Raw genomic sequence first — 19116 nt, 5'->3', positions numbered from 1 at the left:
TACTGTTAGTGCTAATAGTTTTTCCAGTCCCTATCTTGCACCACTTCGTACATTTTTTTTAAAAACATGTTTATTTAAAGTGGTTGTAAACCCTTACAACACACGTTGACCTACAGGTAAGCCTAGATTAAGGCTTACCTGTAGGTCCAAAAAATATCCCCTAAACCTACACGGTTTAGGATATATTTGCCGAAAGACAGGCACCGCTGTCTACGGCGCATGCGCCATAGACAGTGACGAACAGGCGCACTGAGCGCTGCACCCGTCAACAGCGATATGCCGTGCGTGGCGGCTCCCGTGTGCATGCGCGGGAGTGATGTCATCGTGGCTTCGCCGAATGACAGGGGCGGAGCAGCGAGACCCACCGAGAAGATGGATGCGCCGGACTACAGGGGACAGCGGTGACATCGCTGGCTCCTGTGTCAGGTAAGTGACACATAATGGACTACTATGTGATGCATAGTAGTCCATTATGCTTTACCTTTGCAGGGAATGAAAGAGGAAGTAAACTCATCAGGGTTTACTTCCTCTTTAAGTTTTGCATAGGTTACATTAAGAAGACAGAAAAGCTCAATAGAGCAAAAATATACAAACAAATGGATATGCACCACATAGGAAATACATGAATATGCATCACGTAGGAGCATCACATGCACTTAATATCCAGTATCATAAGTGAAATATTACAGCAAGCCTTAGTACAGGACAAAACAAAAACAGTCACATAGCATTTAACCACATTCCCACTGCTCTCTCCCTCCCTCATAGTTACATTAATAGACATTAGGCAATGAACATGTACTAAAGATTAGGAGTTAACATCTAAAGTACACACTAACTATAAATGACACATTTTGTGGAATTTTTTGGGGACATTCTATGCCATTTTATATTATCTTGTACAGAAATAATAAGACAAGATACTTGTACCAGAGTTGGGGGATTGGGGTTCTTCCCATTTAGTAGTAAGGACTTTATTGCTGGAAGAATATTAAAGGAAACATGATATGTTCAACCAATGTGACAAAGTCATTCAGGATACCAAGAAAATACACTTGATGTTCTGGGATCAAAGAAACCCAGATGGGTCTCTAATGCAGTATATAGAACTTTCCCAAAAGCTTTAATCCAAGGGCAGGTCCAGAAAACATGATACAAAGTGGCCGCAGAGTCTCCACATCGAATAGACTGGGCATGTGAAATAAGGCCCATATGATGCAGCCTATTAGATGTATAATGTATGTAAAGGATAAACTAAAGTTGTACACATTTATTTGCCACACTGACTGTATCTACAAACCATGTGTACAGTATGTTGCCTCCTCCCAACTTCCTTTAGAAAGATCCAGAGTACATTTTTACCATTTATTGTAAAAGACTGCAAACAATTCTATTTCTTTAACCTACAAGTTTTGGTACAAGGTATGATGTATCAGCAGATATCTGAATAAATATTTGTTAAAGATATTTGTTCAGATTTGCAAATTCTCAAAAGAAAGGAAGGAATTCCCATCAAACAGGTGTGAAAAATGGGTGTGCAGGTCCACCAGGAAGAATCCAGATGTGCTAGATCTTTATAAAGGGTTATTCCACAAGGAAGTTTGGGGAGAGATACTTGCATGGGAGGGTGAAAGAATATTTTAAACCAACTTAAGTAATGCCAAGAAGGAAACGTCCACTGGAGATCTTCTATCACAGATATGTATAGAGACAAAACAATCTATCTGAGAGGATCTGGGAAGAAGCTAGAAATGCAGCAAGCAGGACAGCAAAGGGAATGGGAGGGAAGTGGGAAAGGACAGTGTACCCAATTATGTGCGTTAGCTGAAAGGGTAAAAAAAAAAGTAATTATAGAATTTGGTGGCTGCTAAGCTATCATCAGCTATTGTAGATTGCAAAGAGGATTTAGCAATTTTGGGGTGTGAATTTTTCCAAATAAAAGATAATATAACAGAATCCATACATTGAAAGATCTTGCATGGGAAAAAAATAGGTGCTGCTTGAAGAACATACAGTATAAACATTTGGGGGAATACTGTATATCGTTTAAAAAGAAGATTAATACAGCTTTTAAGATTTAGAGGGAGAGAGTTCCACAACAGTAGTTTATTTTCCATCTCATTGAGGATCGGGAGTAAATTAAGGGGTATGAATTTAGAGAGGTCATTATGTATATCAATGTCTAGATAACTCAGGTGATCTGTTATTTGTAAATGGGAAAGCAAGACATGTTCATATTAGAGAGTGGGGCCAGTTGGGAATACAGATGATTTGTCCCAGCTTACTTTTAACCCTGTGATTCTCCTGAAGTCCTCAATAACTTGTAATAAGGCTTGGAATGAAGTTGATGAACCATCAATATAAATGAGAGCATCATCTGTGTATGAGTTCTCCTCCTCCAGAGAGCCCCAGCAGACACCCCCATTGATGAATATTAACAAAGCCAAGGACTCAATGGCTAATGCAAACAATAAAGGGGAAAGTTGGCAACCTGCAAGAGGGAAAAGGAATCAGACACAAGAGTTGAAAGTAAAATAAAATAAAAGGATAGGGCGCGCTATGGAATTTGTTAAACAGAGAGTATATATAATATAATGTAATATAGGTAAGAGCAGCCTCTATTTTGTTTCCGTCCTAATGGATGGAACAGTAAGAAAAGTGAGGTGGAGAAAATAGATATGGCGCTATACCTTTTTGAACTCACTAAATGTAAATGTCATAGAAATGTACAGATTTTTCAGCTTGCTGGCTAATGGTTTTAAACTCTAAAAACTCCTGAATGAACCAAGGTGTATTAAAATGATAAACCCAATAAATAATATATCAATCAATATTAAGTTGTGAATACAAAAATGAATATAAATTTTCCAGCTTGCTGGTTAATACATTAATATAATATAAAAATAGGGTGAAAATAGGGATAGGAATAAAAAAAATATATATATAAATGTGAATTACCCAATAAATGAATTAGATGCCTAAAATAAATGATGCTATGTATACTAAACTCAATCTATAATCAACAGTGAAACTTTAAAAATATATACTAAAAAATACTCAATGTGCCTGTGACTGTGGTGATGGCATAACCAAGAGCTTTGATATACAAATTCAATCACATAACCTTAAAGCAAAAACCAAAAATACAAATTTGTACAATTGTGAAACACAAGTGAAAAAAGGAAATATGAAAAGTGCAACAAATACTCAAAAAAATACTCAAAAAATACTCAAAAAATTCCCAAGTGTAGATATGAAAATTGGGAAAAAATACAAGAAAAAATAGAGATTTAGTCCATAATATAAAAAATATAAAAAATATAAGAAATAGAGATGTAGTCCATAATATAAAAAAATAATAAATAAATAATGTGAAAAAATATTGCAGCGACAAATCAGATGTGAAAGTCTAATAGGGTAAAAATTGAAGAATGAAAAATACAAAAAATGAAAATTGGATAGTGAAAAAAGAGAGAGAGATATTTTCTATGTATAGAAGAGGAATGGAGGGAGTAACTTCGCTTATCCGTTCGTATTTATGAATTTTGCTCTCACCAGAAATACGACCCCGTCCGGGGTGGATCAGCCTCCACAGTATAAGCCACTGTGTCGCTTCTTGGGCTGTCTTTGCTGGAATGCTGGGGAGATCCCTCGTTCCTCCGTGGGGATGTTGTACCTCGTATTACATATGGTAAAAAAGAGGACTTTCCATGGTATAGTATGTTTGCAACACAAGAGTTGGACCCATTTTAGGGAAGAGGGACCAAATCCTAAACGGGACATAGTTTCCCATAAATCATCCCAGTGAACTGTATTGAATTCTTTTAACACATAGCGAGATATAGCCAGAGCACCATGTGTAGAGGAGTTAGCCTTATGGCTATATAAGTATACATGCTTGATATTGTCATGCATGTCTTTACTTCTCATGAACCCATATTGATCAGGGTGGATAAGAGTAAGAATAACCATAGCCAGTCTAAGCACTAGGACCTTTGCAAGTATTTTTACATCACAATTTAATAGGGGTATGTGATGGTATGAAGTATGTTGTCGATTATCTTTACCAAGTTTTGGAATGAAAGTCAGGTTAGTTGCTGGCATCAAAAGGCATTATTAGTCTTATACTACTCTGTGGGCATACCATCCAGTCCAGGGGACTTTTTAGAGGGTAATAGTTGCAAATATCTCACCCTTTCTACTGTTATATTGTGCCTAATTATCCTGGTTCCTATACAATTGTGAATCCCTGTAACTCTGCTCATTGGAATTTGTTTGATGGTTGTATACTTTTATCTTCATCAACTATAAATAAAAGTATTTAAAAAAAAATGCACCCTGTGTAATAGGATTGTCTAACAGTTGTTGTTGGGTCTGGGTAAGGTACAGTAGGGATAGGGAAAAAAAGGAGTCTATAGTAGCTGAGCCAAGTGATGTGTATAGGTATTCTTCTACATATTTTTTGGTAAAAAAAATTGCAATATGTGTATATTGATTGGTTTGCTTAAAATTCATAGCTATATGCCGGCTCGCCTTTTGACCACTAGGGGTCGCACATGCCCGCGGGTCGCGTTGAGCGCCGGGCAGCCACAATCCCTCCACATAGAGACAGAACGGAGACCTGTCAATGTAAACAGACAGATCTCCATGCTGTCAGGGCTGAGGAGATTGATCTGTTGTTCATACTAAGTATCCTCACCCAGGCAGCAGTCCTATCCCCCCACAATTAGACTTACTCCCTAGGTAATACAGTTAACCCCTTGATCGCCCCCTACTGTTAACCCCTTCCCTGACAGTGACATTTACACAGTCATTTTTATATAAAATGCATTTTTATAGCACTGATCACTGTATAAATACCAGTGGTCCCAAAAATGTGTCAAAAGTGTCCGATCTGTCTGCCATAATGTTGCAGTCCTGCTGATCACCGCCATTAATAGTAAAGAAAAAAATTACAATAAAAATGCCACAAATCTTTCCCCTATTTTGTAGACGGCATAACTTTTGCACAAACCAATCAATATATATTTATTGCGATTTTTATTACCAAAAATAATAATAAGAATAATGAAGAAGACATATTGGCCTAAACTGATGACAAAATGTACTTTTTTTTTTAAATTTGGGGATATGTATTATAGCAAAAAGTACAAAATATTGTGTTTTTTTCAAAATTGTCGCTCTTTTTTTTGTTTATAGCGCAAAAAAAAGCAGAGATGATCAAATGCCATAAAAAGAAAGCTTTATTTGTGGGAAATAAAGGATGTCAATTTTGTTTGGGTAAAACGTCACACATGCAATTGTCAGTTAAAGCGACACCGTATCGTAAAAAATGGCCTGGTCATTGAGCAGCCAAATCTTCCGGGGCTGAAGTGGTAAATAGGGGCATGTTGAACTTGATGATCTTTTTTTCAGCATTACTATACAACTGTGTAAGAAAAAGTATACATGAAATACTTATTAAAAGTAAACTTGGAATATACAATATTATTATATGGAATCATTTCAACATTTTCATTCTTCACACTCCTGAACTTCTCCATATATGACACCCCTTTATATTAAATCAGATTAAACGTTGCATGCAACACAATCCTAAATGTATCCACATTTTACACCCTCTATATCCATGGGTGTCCACAGGTAGGGGCAAGGGGGGCAATTGCCCCCCTGGAATTCTCAAGAAGGTGTTGCAGTTGCCAGCTGCAGTGTCCGTTGTGGCCAACGCTGACTTTTTCTGTGTCAGCCAGCTGCTCTCTGTCCCTCCCTCACCCCCAGCCCGATCATTGGATAAGGTGGCTCGGCTGCTCAGCAGCTCGTCCGTTATGCAGCTCCTCTTCAGTGATTGGCTGCCTGCCTGTGTACCTGGTGTGTAGATCGAGCTGGCGCTGGCGGCGCCCACTCAGTACAGTCAGTGGCCGCCAGTGCCTACTCATCATCACAGCACAGGTAATCCTAACCTAAAGTGAGGGGCATATACAGTTGCAAGCAACAGAAGAAGAACCACAGATAACAGCAGCAGGAGGAGCATTTTGATTTATATATTGCTGGAAAGTTGGACAGCTATTACTGGAAAGTAGGGATGGCCGAACTGTTTGCCCGGCGGTCGGTTCACTGCGAATTTCGGCTGTTCACGGTCCGCCCGATCGGCGGACTATTGCCGCTGTTCGCCCGGCGGACTTACGTGTTTACTGTGTAAAAGAACTTTGACCTATGATGACACATCCATCATGTGGTACAGGTCAGCCAATTGAGACATTACAGCACATGGACACTTGGACATTCCCCCTAACTTATAAATAGACCCGATCTGGCAGCCATTTTACATTCTTTCGTATGTCACTATAGGGAGAGGTTGCTGTGTGGAGCAGGGAGAGACTGCAGTGACCCAAATCGCTAGCTATTAGGTCCACAAAAGTTCTTTTAAGGACTGGTATGGTATAGGTGTAGTTCAGGATATAACCGAATGATTGAGGCACTGCTATTCAAGTCATTGTTGCAGCAGCCTGTCTTTTGTCAGTGCTGAAAGAGGGACAGGACGCTGTGTGCAGCAGGGACAGTCAGTTTAATCATTAGCTGTTACTATTAGGTCCACAAAAGTCCTTTTCAGGACTGGTATGGTAAAGTAGTACAGGATATAGTTTTGAGTGCTATTCAAGGTATTGTTGCAGGAGCCTGTGTTTTGTCAGTTTAAATAGGGACAGGCAGGAAGCTGTGTGTGGCAGTGAGGGACAGTCAGTTTAATCAGTAGCTGTTACTATTAGGTCCACAAAGGTTCTTTTCAGGACTGGTATGGTAATAGCCTAGGCTTGTACACGTATAATATTCTTTCTTCCAAATATAGAAAGAATATTATACTTGACTGCTGCCCTTCTGCTGCAGTAGTCCTTTATGAGTATAGGGACTGAGGTACAGTCTGCTAATCACAACCTACTATTTGCACAAAGGTCCTTCTAAGGACTGGTAAGGTATAGCGTACTACAGTATATAGGGTTGAGTGAGGTACAGTCTGCTAATCCTTAAGGACTGGTATAGGTCCACAATATATAGGGTTGAGGTGCACTACTGCTGACTGCTGCCCAATTCTGCAGCAGTCCTTTATCAGTATAGGGACTGAGGTACAGTCTGCTAATCACAACCTACTAGTTCCACAAAGGTTCTTCTAAGGACTGGTAAGGTATAGTGTACTACAGTATATAGGGTTGAGTGAGGTACAGTCTGCTGATCACAACCTACTAGTTGCACAAAGGTCCTTCTAAGGACTGGTAAGGTATAGCGTACTAGAGTATATAGGGTTGAGTGAGGTACAGTCTGCTAATCCTAAGGACTGGTATAGGTCCACAATATATAGGGTTGAGGTGCACTACTGCTGACTGCTGCCCAATTCTGCAGCAGTCCTTTATCAGTATAGGGACTGAGAGTTTTGTCACAGGGTCATTTAAAAAATGACAGGCAGAGGAAGAGGCAGGCCCTTCCGCAGGGGTGGTAGGGGTAGGGCAGGAGCAACAGGCTTGAGCCAAAGTGGGAAATTGCAGAAGGTGCGTTACGTCAAAGGAAGCACCAGAATTGGTTGAGTGGCTCACTCAGCCTTACTCTTCTGCACCCTCCTCATCCTCTCGATCTGCACCCTCTTCTTCACTCTCTGCTATGTGCACCCCCAAAGACACTACCACCAACAACACCACTACCACATACCTTCCGCTTGAGTCACAGGAATTATTTTCCGATCCATATCAAGACATTTCTGATGCGCAGCCACTCTTGGCATTGGATCAGGAAGAGGAGGTAGCAAGAGCCGCCACTCAGCAGTCTGACGACAGTACCCAGATCAGCCCAAGGAGGAGGTTGGTCACCGGTGTTGCTGCCTACTCCGAGATCTCTACTTATAGCGGTGGGGAAGGTGATGATGATGACGTGTCTAGTGATGTCACGTGGGTGCCCACAAGAGAGGAAGAGGAGGGGAGTTCAGAGGGATATATGGACCAGCAGATAGGGAGGAGAAGCAGGAATAACTCACATTGCACAGGAGGGACAAAGCAGACTGCTAATGTATCAGGAGCGAGTCATAGACCATGTACGGTCACATCTGGCGCTCCCAGGACGCCGGCACATGGCTCCGCAGTGTGGGCTTTTTTTAACGTGTCCACTGCTGACAATAGCGTTGCCATCTGCAATCTTTGCAGTCAACGCATTAGTCACGGTAAGCCCAACACTCACCTAGGGACGACCGCCTTAAGAAGGCACATGAGCTGCCATCACCGAGCCCAGTGGGAGCAACGGAACACACAAAGCCACACTCCAGGCTCTCACTGTCCAGCCTCGTCTTCTACTTCTCCTTCTCCTCTCTCCTCACAATTGTCCTCCACTCCACCTTCCATCACGCCAAGCTCGCGTTTTTCTGCAAAAAGGCAGGCTTCCGTGGGCCTAATGTTCGAGTGTAAAAAAATTATGACGCCGGATAACCCTCTTGCCCAACGGTTGACGGCTGGCTTGTCAGAACTGATAGCCCGCCAACTACTGCCATATAAACTGGTGGACTCGGAGGCCTTTCGAAAATTTGTGGCCATTGGAACACCACAATGGAAGGTCCCAGGAAGGAAGTATTTCTCAGAGAAGGGCATCCCAGAGCTATATGGCCATGTTCAGCGGCAAGTGAAGGTATCTCTGGCACACAGTGTCGGTGCCAAGATACATCTGACCACAGACACGTGGTCTAGCAAACACGAGCAGAGAAGGTATATTACTTTTACTGCCCACTGGGTGAACCTTCTGACGGCCGTCAAGCATGTAACCGGTGGCACCCTTGTAGATTTGGTTTTACCGCCACGGATTGCATGCAGGCCTGGCTCTTCTTCTCCTCCTTCTCCTACTCCATCCTCCTCCCTCTCCTCCTCGGCTGACTCCTCCTTTTCCGCTGCTAGCGTCTCCTCCGCTGCGCCGCCCAAGCTCCCCAGAACTTATTCGACATGCCAGGTGAGACATTGCCATGCGTGCTGCGTCTGTTGTGCCTGTAAGCTTTGCGTTCACAGGCAGATCAGTGGCTAACACCGCTCAATTTGACAGTTGGTAAAGTGGTGTGTGACAACGGTGCCAATCTGCTTAGTGCATTGAAACAGGGCAAAATCACGCACGTGCCATGCATGGCACATGTCTTAAACTTGGTCGTGCAGCAATTCGTTGTCAAATACCCTGGGGTCCAGGACATCTTGCGGCAGGCAAGGAAAATCTCAGCCCATTTCAGAAGATCTTACACGGCCATGGCTCGCCTTTGACATTCAGCGGCGACACAATCTGCCGGTCAGACATCTTATTTGCGATTGCCCGAAGCGATGGAACTCAACCTTCTATATGCTTGATAGGCTGCTCCAGCAGAAATGTGCAGTTAACGTCTACCTGTATGAACTCTGCGGCAGAACAGGTTCTGGGGAGCTGGGTTTTTTTTCACCGCGCCAGTGGCTGCTCATGCGCAACGCATGCAGACTTCTGCGGCCATTTGAGGAGATCACCAAACTGGTCAGTCGCAGCCATGGCGACATCAGTGACATGGTACCTTATGCCTACTTTATGGAGCGTGCATTGCGTCGTGTCATTGATCAAGCTGTGGAGGAGCAGGAGCGGGAAGATGAGGAAGTTGCAATGCTGGATGAATTCCCAGGGGGGGGCTACTCTATCTGAGACAAGTAAACAACAGGAGTCTGAAGAGGAGACAGCGGAGGGTGGTGCCGGGGCGGATGAGGAGGAGCAAGAAGAGCGTGCTTTAAACCTTTCTGGGATCCCTGTTGTTGTGCGTGGATGGGGAGAGGAGAATGAAGAAGATGACATTATCCTGGATGATGAGCAGGAGCCAGGCCACCACACCTCTTCCAGTTTAGTGCAAATGGGGGCCTTCATGCTCCAGTGTTTTAATACGGACCCCCGTATAAAATGCATAAGGGTCAAGGACCAGTACTGGGTGGCAACGTACTTAGACCCCCGGTACAAACACAAAATGGCGGAAATGTTACTACCGTCACAGAGGGCTGTCAGAATGGAGCACTTCCAGGCCTTGCTTGGAGAAATGCTGCATTCTGCTTTTGCGTGCGCTGGCAGAGGAGCAATTCCCACTACCAGAGAAGGAGTTGCGGGTACCAATCCAACAGCGCCTGCAAGAAGAGGCAGGTTTGAAGATGTGTTGGTGACTTCTGATATGAGGTCATTCTTTCAGCCGACCCATCGACAGGTGTCATCCGGATCCAGCATCAGGGAACGCCTAGACCATCAGGTGTCCGACTACATCGGGTTAACGGCCGATGTGGACGCTCTGAGGAGCGATGAACCCCTGGACTACTGGGTGGGCAGGCTTGACCTCTGGCCAGAGCTTGCCCAATTTGCAATCGAACTGTTGGCTTGCCTCTTGTCCAGTGTCCTGTCCGAAAGGACGTTCAGCGCAGCAGGGGGGATCGTGACCGATAAGCGTACTCGCCTAGCTCACGACAGTTTTAACTACCTCACATTTCTAAAAATGAATGAGGCATGGATCTCGGAGGAATTCAACACATGTGACCAGTAGACCATGTATATGTCGATAAACGATTTTTTTAATCGAGCACACAGACCTTCTTTCTTCATTTGGCTCACTTCCTTGTCCAAAAAAAGCACACCGTACTATATGCCCGTACCCTCCTGTTTGAAAAAGGTTGAGCGGTGTCATATTTTTGTGGCCCAGCAGCAAGTTGCTGGTATCAGTGCTGCTGTTAGTGCTCTCTATCTCGGTGCTGGTTTCAGTGCACTCTATCACGGTGCAGGTGTCAGTGCTGTATATAACGGTGCTGGTGCTGGTGATCATCTCCTGCACCCTCTTCTTTGCCTACCCTGACCTTCCCTCGCCTCCATTGTCTCAAGAGTCCTGAATTGTCAGAATTTCACATATAAAAAAAGAATGCTTGTAGTTGTCGATCCCAGATTCACCTCATACATGTGTTATGTCATTGGCCATGTAGTGGGACTATGTGTGCACAGCTAGTAATTATTTTGTGGCTGCAAATATGACCTGTAGGTTTGTAAAGTTCACCATCCCTGTGCTGTGCTGACTTCCTCCTGGGGCTGTACCTCTGCTGTGCATATTATGAGGGGCTCCCACCATCCCTGTGCTGTGCTGACTTCCTCCTGGGGCTGCTTATTATGAGGGGCTCCCACCATCCATGTGCTATGCTGACTTCCTCCTGGGGCTGTACCTCTGCTGTGCATATTATGAGGGGCTCCCACCATCCCTGTGCTATGCTCATTATGAGGGGCTCCCACCATCCCTGTGCTGTGCTGATTTCCTCCTGGGGCTGCTTATTATGAGGGGCTCCCACCATCCCTGTGCTATGCTGACTTACTCCTGGGGCTGTACCTTTGCTGTGCATATTATGAGGGGCTCCCACCATCCCTTTGCTATGCTCAATATGAGGGGCTCCCACCATCCCTGTGCTATGCTCATTATGAAGGGGCTCCCACCATCCGTGTGCTATGCTGACTTACTCCTGGGACTGCTTACGGTGCAGGTGTCAGTGCTGTATATCACGGTGCTGGTGTCAGTGCTTTATGTCACGCTGCTGATGTCAGTGCTCTCTATCACGGTGCTGGTGTCATATCACTCTATCACGGTACAGGTGTCATTGCTTTATGTCACGCTGCTGATGTCAGTGCTCTCTATCACGGAGCTGGTGTCAGATCACTCTATCACAGTGCAGGTGTCATTGCTGTATGTCACGCTGCTGATGTCAGTGCTCTCTATCACGGTGCAGGTGTCATTGCTGTATATCACGGTGCTGGTGCTGGTGATCATCTCCTGCACCCTCTTCTTTGCCTACCCTGACCTTCCCTCACCTCCATTGTCTCAAGAGTCCTGAATTGTCAGAATTTCACATATAAAAAAAAGAATGCTTGTAGTTGTCGATCCCAGATTCACCTCATACATGTGTTATGTCATTGGCCATGTAGTGGGACTATGTGTGCACAGCTAGTAATTATTTTGTGGCTGCAAATATGACCTGTAGGTTTGTAAAGTTCACCATCCCTGTGCTGTGCTGACTTCCTCCTGGGGCTGTACCTCTGCTGTGCATATTATGAGGGGCTCCCACCATCCCTGTGCTATGCTCATTATGAGGGGCTCCCACCATCCCTGTGCTGTGCTGATTTCCTCCTGGGGCTGCTTATTATGAGGGGCTCCCACCATCCATGTGCTATGCTGACTTCCTCCTGGGGCTGTACCTCTGCTGTGCATATTATGAGGGGCTCCCACCATCCCTGTGCTATGCTCATTATGAGGGGCTCCCACCATCCCTGTGCTGTGCTGATTTCCTCCTGGGGCTGCTTATTATGAGGGGCTCCCACCATCCATGTGCTATGCTGACTTCCTCCTGGGGCTGTACCTCTGCTGTGCATATTATGAGGGGCTCCCACCATCCCTGTGCTATGCTCATTATGAGGGGCTCCCACCATCCCTGTGCTGTGCTGATTTCCTCCTGGGGCTGCTTATTATGAGTCGCTCCCACCATCCCTGTGCTATGCTGACTTACTCCTGGGGCTGTACCTTTGCTGTGCATATTATGAGGGGCTCCCACCATCCCTTTGCTATGCTCAATATGAGGGGCTCCCACCATCCCTGTGCTATGCTCATTATGAAGGGGCTCCCACCATCCGTGTGCTATGCTGACTTACTCCTGGGACTGCTTACGGTGCAGGTGTCAGTGCTGACTTACTCCTGGGACTGCTTACGGTGCTGGTGTCAGTGCTTTATGTCACGCTGCTGATGTCAGTGCTCTCTATCACGGTGCTGGTGTCATATCACTCTATCACGGTACAGGTGTCATTGCTTTATGTCACGCTGCTGATGTCAGTGCTCTCTATCACGGAGCTGGTGTCAGATCACTCTATCACAGTGCAGGTGTCATTGCTGTATGTCACGCTGCTGATGTCAGTGCTCTCTATCACGGTGCAGGTGTCATTGCTGTATGTCACGCTGCTGGTGATCATCTCCTGCACCCTCTTCTTTGCCTACCCTGACCTTCCCTCTCCTCCATTGCCTTCATGCGCTCCACAGTCCTGAATTGTCAGAATTTAACATATAAAAAAGAATGCTTGTAGTTGTCGATCCCAGATTCACCTCATACATGTGTTATGTCATTGGCCATGTGGTGGGACTATGTTTGCACAGCTATTAATTATTTTGTGGCTGCAAATTTGACCTGTAGGTTTGCAAAGTTCGCCTCCCATTGAAGTCGATGGGGCCCGCCGCGAACGTTACGGTTCGCAAACTATCGGCCACGTTTGTGGTCCGCGTCCGCAAAACTTCCCGTCGGAAGTTCGTCCATCACTACTGGAAAGATATGTCTGTGTATGTTAAGAGATAATTCATTTTCTTCACTTTGTATAGGATGTTTTCATCAAGATCAAAATATGGCCACAACAAATGTATTGCAATACATTGCAATATAAAAAGATGTACATACTCTAGGCTATATGTATATGGGCATGGACTGGGGGTACACCTGGCTTGAGTAAATTCCAATACAAAGTGAAGCTGAATTACCGTATATACTCGAGTATAAGCCGAGATTTTCAGCCTCTTTTTTGAGGCTGAAAGTGCCCCCCTCGGCTTATACTCGAGTCATCGCTGTCTGCCCGCTCGATCAGCGTGTCGAGCAGACAGACAGCGGCCATTCTATAATTCAAAAGCCGCTCCTCCGGCTCCGCCTTCGCCTGTGGTAGGCGGAACACTGAATTTCCCAGCAGCCTGTGTTCCGCCTATCACGGACATCCTATCATCCTCGTACTACGGACGAGGATGATACGATGTCCGTGATAGGCGGAACACAGGCTGCTGGGAAATTCAGTGTTCCGCCTATCACAGGCGAAGGCGGAGGCGCGGCTTTTGAATTTTACAATGGCCGCCGAGGCGCCGACGAAGAGGGCACGGGACGGAGGCAAGGCACGGCACGGGACGGGACGGGACGGAGGCAAGGCACGACACGGGACGGAGGCAAGGCACGGCACGGGACGGAGGCAAGGAGGCAAGGCACGGGACGGAGGCTCGGGACAAAGGCTCGGGACACAGGTAGGCTGGACACACACACACACACACACACACACACACACACACACACACACACACACACGGATGGAGACACACACACACACAGGGATGGATGGATACACACACACACAGGGATGGATGGATGGATGGAGACACACACACACAGGGATGGATGGATGGAGACACACACACACAGGGATGGATGGATGGATGGACACACACACACACAGGGATGGATGGACGGACACACAGGGATGGACGGACACACAGGGATGGACGGACACACAGGGATGGACGGACACACACACAGGGATGGACAGGCATGTCTCACCCTCGGCTTATACACGAGTCAATAAGTTTGCCAGTTTTTTTGGGGGTAAATTGGGGGCCTCGGCTTATATTCGGGTCGGCCTATACTCGAGTATATACGGTATCTCCTATATAACACATATATCTTTCCACTGAAAAGATATGTGTTATATAAGAGATAATTCAGCGTCACTTTGTATTAGAAATTACTCAGGCCAGGCATACCATGCGTGGCCCATGTCTATATCCAACATCCGTCTGATTCTTGAGATTTCTCATGGGCACTCTACCACACTTACTGGACATGCAATCTAATAATCCCATTTGTATTAAAGTAGAATTTGCACCCAAAACCCTTCCCAAAAGTCAGAAAAAGACTGATATCCTACATATTCACAGTACTACATTGTTTTATTGAATTAAAAATGTCACTTTATATAGCTCTAATGACCACTGAATGAATATTTACTCCTCCAGATAGTTGTTTTCTCTCTATGAAGATGTTATAATTCTATAATTATATTCTAGTGCTGCACTGTGGCTTGTATACAGTTTGATGACTTTGCCCCTAATATGGGTGGTCAGCACTTGCCTAAAACACCCATATCAGTTAAGCCTCATACACACGGTACGATTGTTGGCAGGGGATTGTCTGTTGACAGACTGTTGTCCTAAAATCTTACCTTTAGTACGCTCCTTTTGACAATTGTTGGCCAACTTTCAGCCAACAAATGGATGGCAGGCTAGTAAATTGTTGGCGGACAACAGTTTGACATCTGATTTTTGTATGGTCAGTACACAAATCCGTCACACAAAAGTCAAAAGTACAAACACGCATGATCAGAAGCAAGGAACGAGCCAGGAAGTGGTCGGTCTTGTAAACTGGTGTCTATGTTTGTGTTCCTTGTCCATTGTATTTTTTAAAATGTAACGGCCTACTCCCAAACTGTCATTTGAAGTAAAATACATAGTCAAGTATTATTCTACACAATTTTTTTAGTGTGCAGAAAAAAATAAAACAAATTAAATTGGATATGCTATCTGCCATCCAAATACAAAGAACTTAACCAAAAAGTGCATTCTATGCAAACAAAAATATAGAAAATATAACAAACAATCATTATAAAAAAAAATAGAAATTAGTAAATGGGGAAGGGGTTAAAATCCCCCAGTCTAGTGGCCTTATAGAGGGTCTTGTGGCTGGTATTGCCACTGACCGCCATGCTGCTGTGGTGGGTGGGGTGACTGTGGTATGTGGATTGGCTGTGGAGGTGGTGGAGGTAGGGCCACAAAATCTGAAATATGGGTGCTTTCAGAAATGTGGCCTCTCGCCCCCTTGTTGAGGAGCTGCAGGATGAATTCCTCACACCTGCTCCTTTGCTCATCGGCTATCTGCCTTAATTCATTGACAGTCACACACCCAAATGCCTCAGCCTCATCTGAGTCTGTACGGAGCACAGTAGTGGCCTGGCCAAGAAAGGAAGCTGTGGCCTCCTCCAGAATCCTGCTCTTCCTGGTCCTTATAACAGCAAGATGTAGGGGAGGGATCTGCGACTCCGTCTGGCTACTGGCCACTGGCTCCTCCAGACTGACACTTTCCTGTGTATTGAAATGGGACATAATTAGAATCTTTTTTAGGGTTTGGTCATCAATCACACACAATTTTGATCTCCTCACTGTTGCAAATTGAATGTGGAGAAACAGAAAAGACTATTATTCTGACCCCAGCATTTTTCATTCTTGTTCCAATCATTTTTGGTCACTACTGTCTATTGATATGGAAACCACTTTGTTAAGGCAGAAATATTTTATCAATAACGTCTAGTTATCATCATTGTATTTTTGGATACAAATATGTTCAACAATGCTATACCTGGATCAAGATGGGCTCCTCCACATCCTTATCCTGTGCATCAGGACCTGTGTGGACCTCAGGAGCTGTGGCCTCAGCAGATGTCGAAGGAAGCGTAGACAGCTATGGCCTGGGTTCTATCTGATCTGTCAAAAACTGCAGGCTGTGGTAATACCACAGCCTGGGGCCATATAGGTCATCCGCTGCTGCTCCTCACCTCTCAGATTCCAGGACCTTGTTTAGCTCCCTTTTAAATGTACTCTTCAGGTTAACAAACTTTTGCTTTATGTAGATGATGTCTGCCCAGGGGTACACTAGTTTGACCAACTTGACCTGTTTCTCCAAAGCTGGCTTCCTCAATATTTTACTGGAGTAGTCTCTACTCTTGACCTTCCAGAGACAGGACAGCTCCCAGTAAAGGTTGGGGTAGAAATTCAGGAAAAGTAAATTTATCTGTCATGATAAATGATATGATGCCTGCAAGACAGAACACAAGACAAACCATAATGTCTAGCATAACCCATAAGCTGGTCCCAATAAAGGCCTCAATCTAAGCAGTATATGCCACTACCCACCTATGCCCCAATTTCCAATTGTACCTTCGTCTTATGCCTCCTTTCCTGCATTGACGATTGTTCATCCTCCACTCCAATATCATTCCCATGGCCATTCAATCAACCATGCGTTCTGGCTTTATATACACTGTGCATGCGTAAAACTCTACTCTCAGTGCAGCATGAGGCTGGGGCGTGACCATCTTTCTTCTGCATATGACGCACACGGAGGAACATTCGGGAGGGACAACATGGCGGATTCGGAGGATTACAGCCAGCCCCGTGGTGGAGGAACTCATAGGAGGCACAAAGCAACCCCCATGAGCAAGGGTGAGATGGTGGAGATGGTGCGCATCCTAGATAAGCAAGATTACAAGTGCAAGCTGCGCAATTACGAAAGGCCCAACACCCAAAAGCACATCATTTTGGAGAAGGTCATCACCGTTTTGCAGTGAGAATTTTCGCTGGTACAATCAGAGGACCAAATCCAAAAACAATGGTCTGATCTCAAACATCATGCATCAGATCAGAAAAAAAAGTAAGCAAGATTTGGATCTAAACAATAGGTATATGTGTAAATTAGCTGTCTGTCTATGTTCTATGTTCTTTCTCAAAGTAGCTATAGAGAATTCTATATAAGCTTCTCTCAAATCTTTGTATGACTTGGGATTCCAAAGATGAAGATAAATATAAAGCATATATATATTCTTATTTGGTCATGTTTTTGGACATTCCTTTTTTTTGGAACTTATTGTTTTTTCTTCTTTCAACAGGGAGGCATCAAAAAAGGAGGCTCCAGCCAAGCCACCACAAGGGACGAAGGGAGGTTACCCTCGCTTGGGCATCAACAGGGGTGGCAACATGGCCATCTTCCCCCCAAAAATGTAAGTTCCAACTTCAAACTCATTTAGCCACCGACAGGGGTGTTTCTAGGGGGGCCAAAGGCCATGGGCTTAGGGCAGAACTTAAGGGGTAAAGAACACTTTCTGGTTGCTTCCTAGCTCATCAGTGCCCATTAATGCAGCCTTGCCAGTGTAGACATGGGTAGAGGAGAGGCCCCGGGGCTCCCAGTCACACAGAGTCACGCCTGCTAGGATGGTCATCATATATCCCATATCCCATAGGAGACAAGAGGGGTGGGGGGCAACTGCAGGACTTTTTCAATGTTGGCACTTGTCAAGTGTTTTCCCTCTGGAAAATGTCATCACCTTCCCTTTTCTATGCATTTTTCACAGTAAAAAAACTGAGTGCAGCATGGTGGAGTCCACTAGTCAGGAGCAAACGTTGACATCAAATCAAGTGCACGGTTGGTCACCTAATGTAGCAAAATCAATGCTAGAAACAGATGTGACTTGGGGTGGCTTTATGAATGGTGTATTGTTTCTTTTTAGAGGAAAGTGAGTGTGGTCAGCTGACCCAGGATGTTTCATTGGAGCCACGTGATCTAACTTCTGGACCCAGCATAGACATTGTGGTCTTCAAATCCCCTGACGTGAGTCACAGTGAAGGCCAAAGTGAACCAGAAGTGGAAGAAAGTATTCGGGAGCCTCTTGTCAAGTAAGTATTCGTGGAATCTTGCTTCAAATGTGTATACATATCAAGTGTTTAGATGTCCAAACCAAACACCCACTGAGTCCCCACATTACCAAAGTATGTATGCCTTAACATTATCATGGAGAAGGAAGAGGTAGAAGGAGCTGGCAGTGTTGCTAGGTACCCCAAGTTTGGGAGACCCAGGCACCAGGGCCAAGATTACAGAGTAGTTGCAGTGTGTACATTCCTAGTAGTGTAGGTGTCTGAAAGGCAAATAGGTTGCAAGCAACAATTGACTGATTAGGAAAGTATTTCCTGAATTTGATCATTACTCACTATGTAGGGCCACAGCCACTTGACCATTGTTCCCTTAATACTTTTTACTCTTCTTACTAGGTCATGATCTTCCACGATGTACTATTAGCAGAATGAGTGTAGATATGTTGCATTGTTTAAAGGACCTGGAGCAAATCAAGGAGCTTGCCACTGCTTTACAGCGAAGAATAAGAGATGTTGTGGACATGTTAGCCAAATTTAAATTTCCTCTTGCCTAGTCTGTTTATTGTTAAACTTGTTGGCTCTTGTTTGCCCTTTTAATAATTACCATGTTTTTATGACTTTTAAATGTGAAAGTTTAGGGACAGAATTCAGTGTTTCTACACTCCTCTATGTGCACCACCAGGTCCTGTTTTCTAGATTTTCCTCAGTCTAAAAACGACTGTGCAAATTATTAACAGTGAAAATGACAACATCACCTGTGCCAAATTCAAGAAGTCTCGAAAACATGACCTGGGTTTGCATCTTGAGGA

Source organism: Lithobates pipiens, unplaced genomic scaffold (genome assembly GCF_037356315.1).
Source record: "Lithobates pipiens isolate NorthernLeopardFrog02 unplaced genomic scaffold, aLitPip1_a1.2 Scaffold_19, whole genome shotgun sequence".
In the NCBI taxonomy this organism is placed as follows: domain Eukaryota; kingdom Metazoa; phylum Chordata; class Amphibia; order Anura; family Ranidae; genus Lithobates; species Lithobates pipiens.
This window is presented reverse-complemented; position numbering follows the sequence as displayed.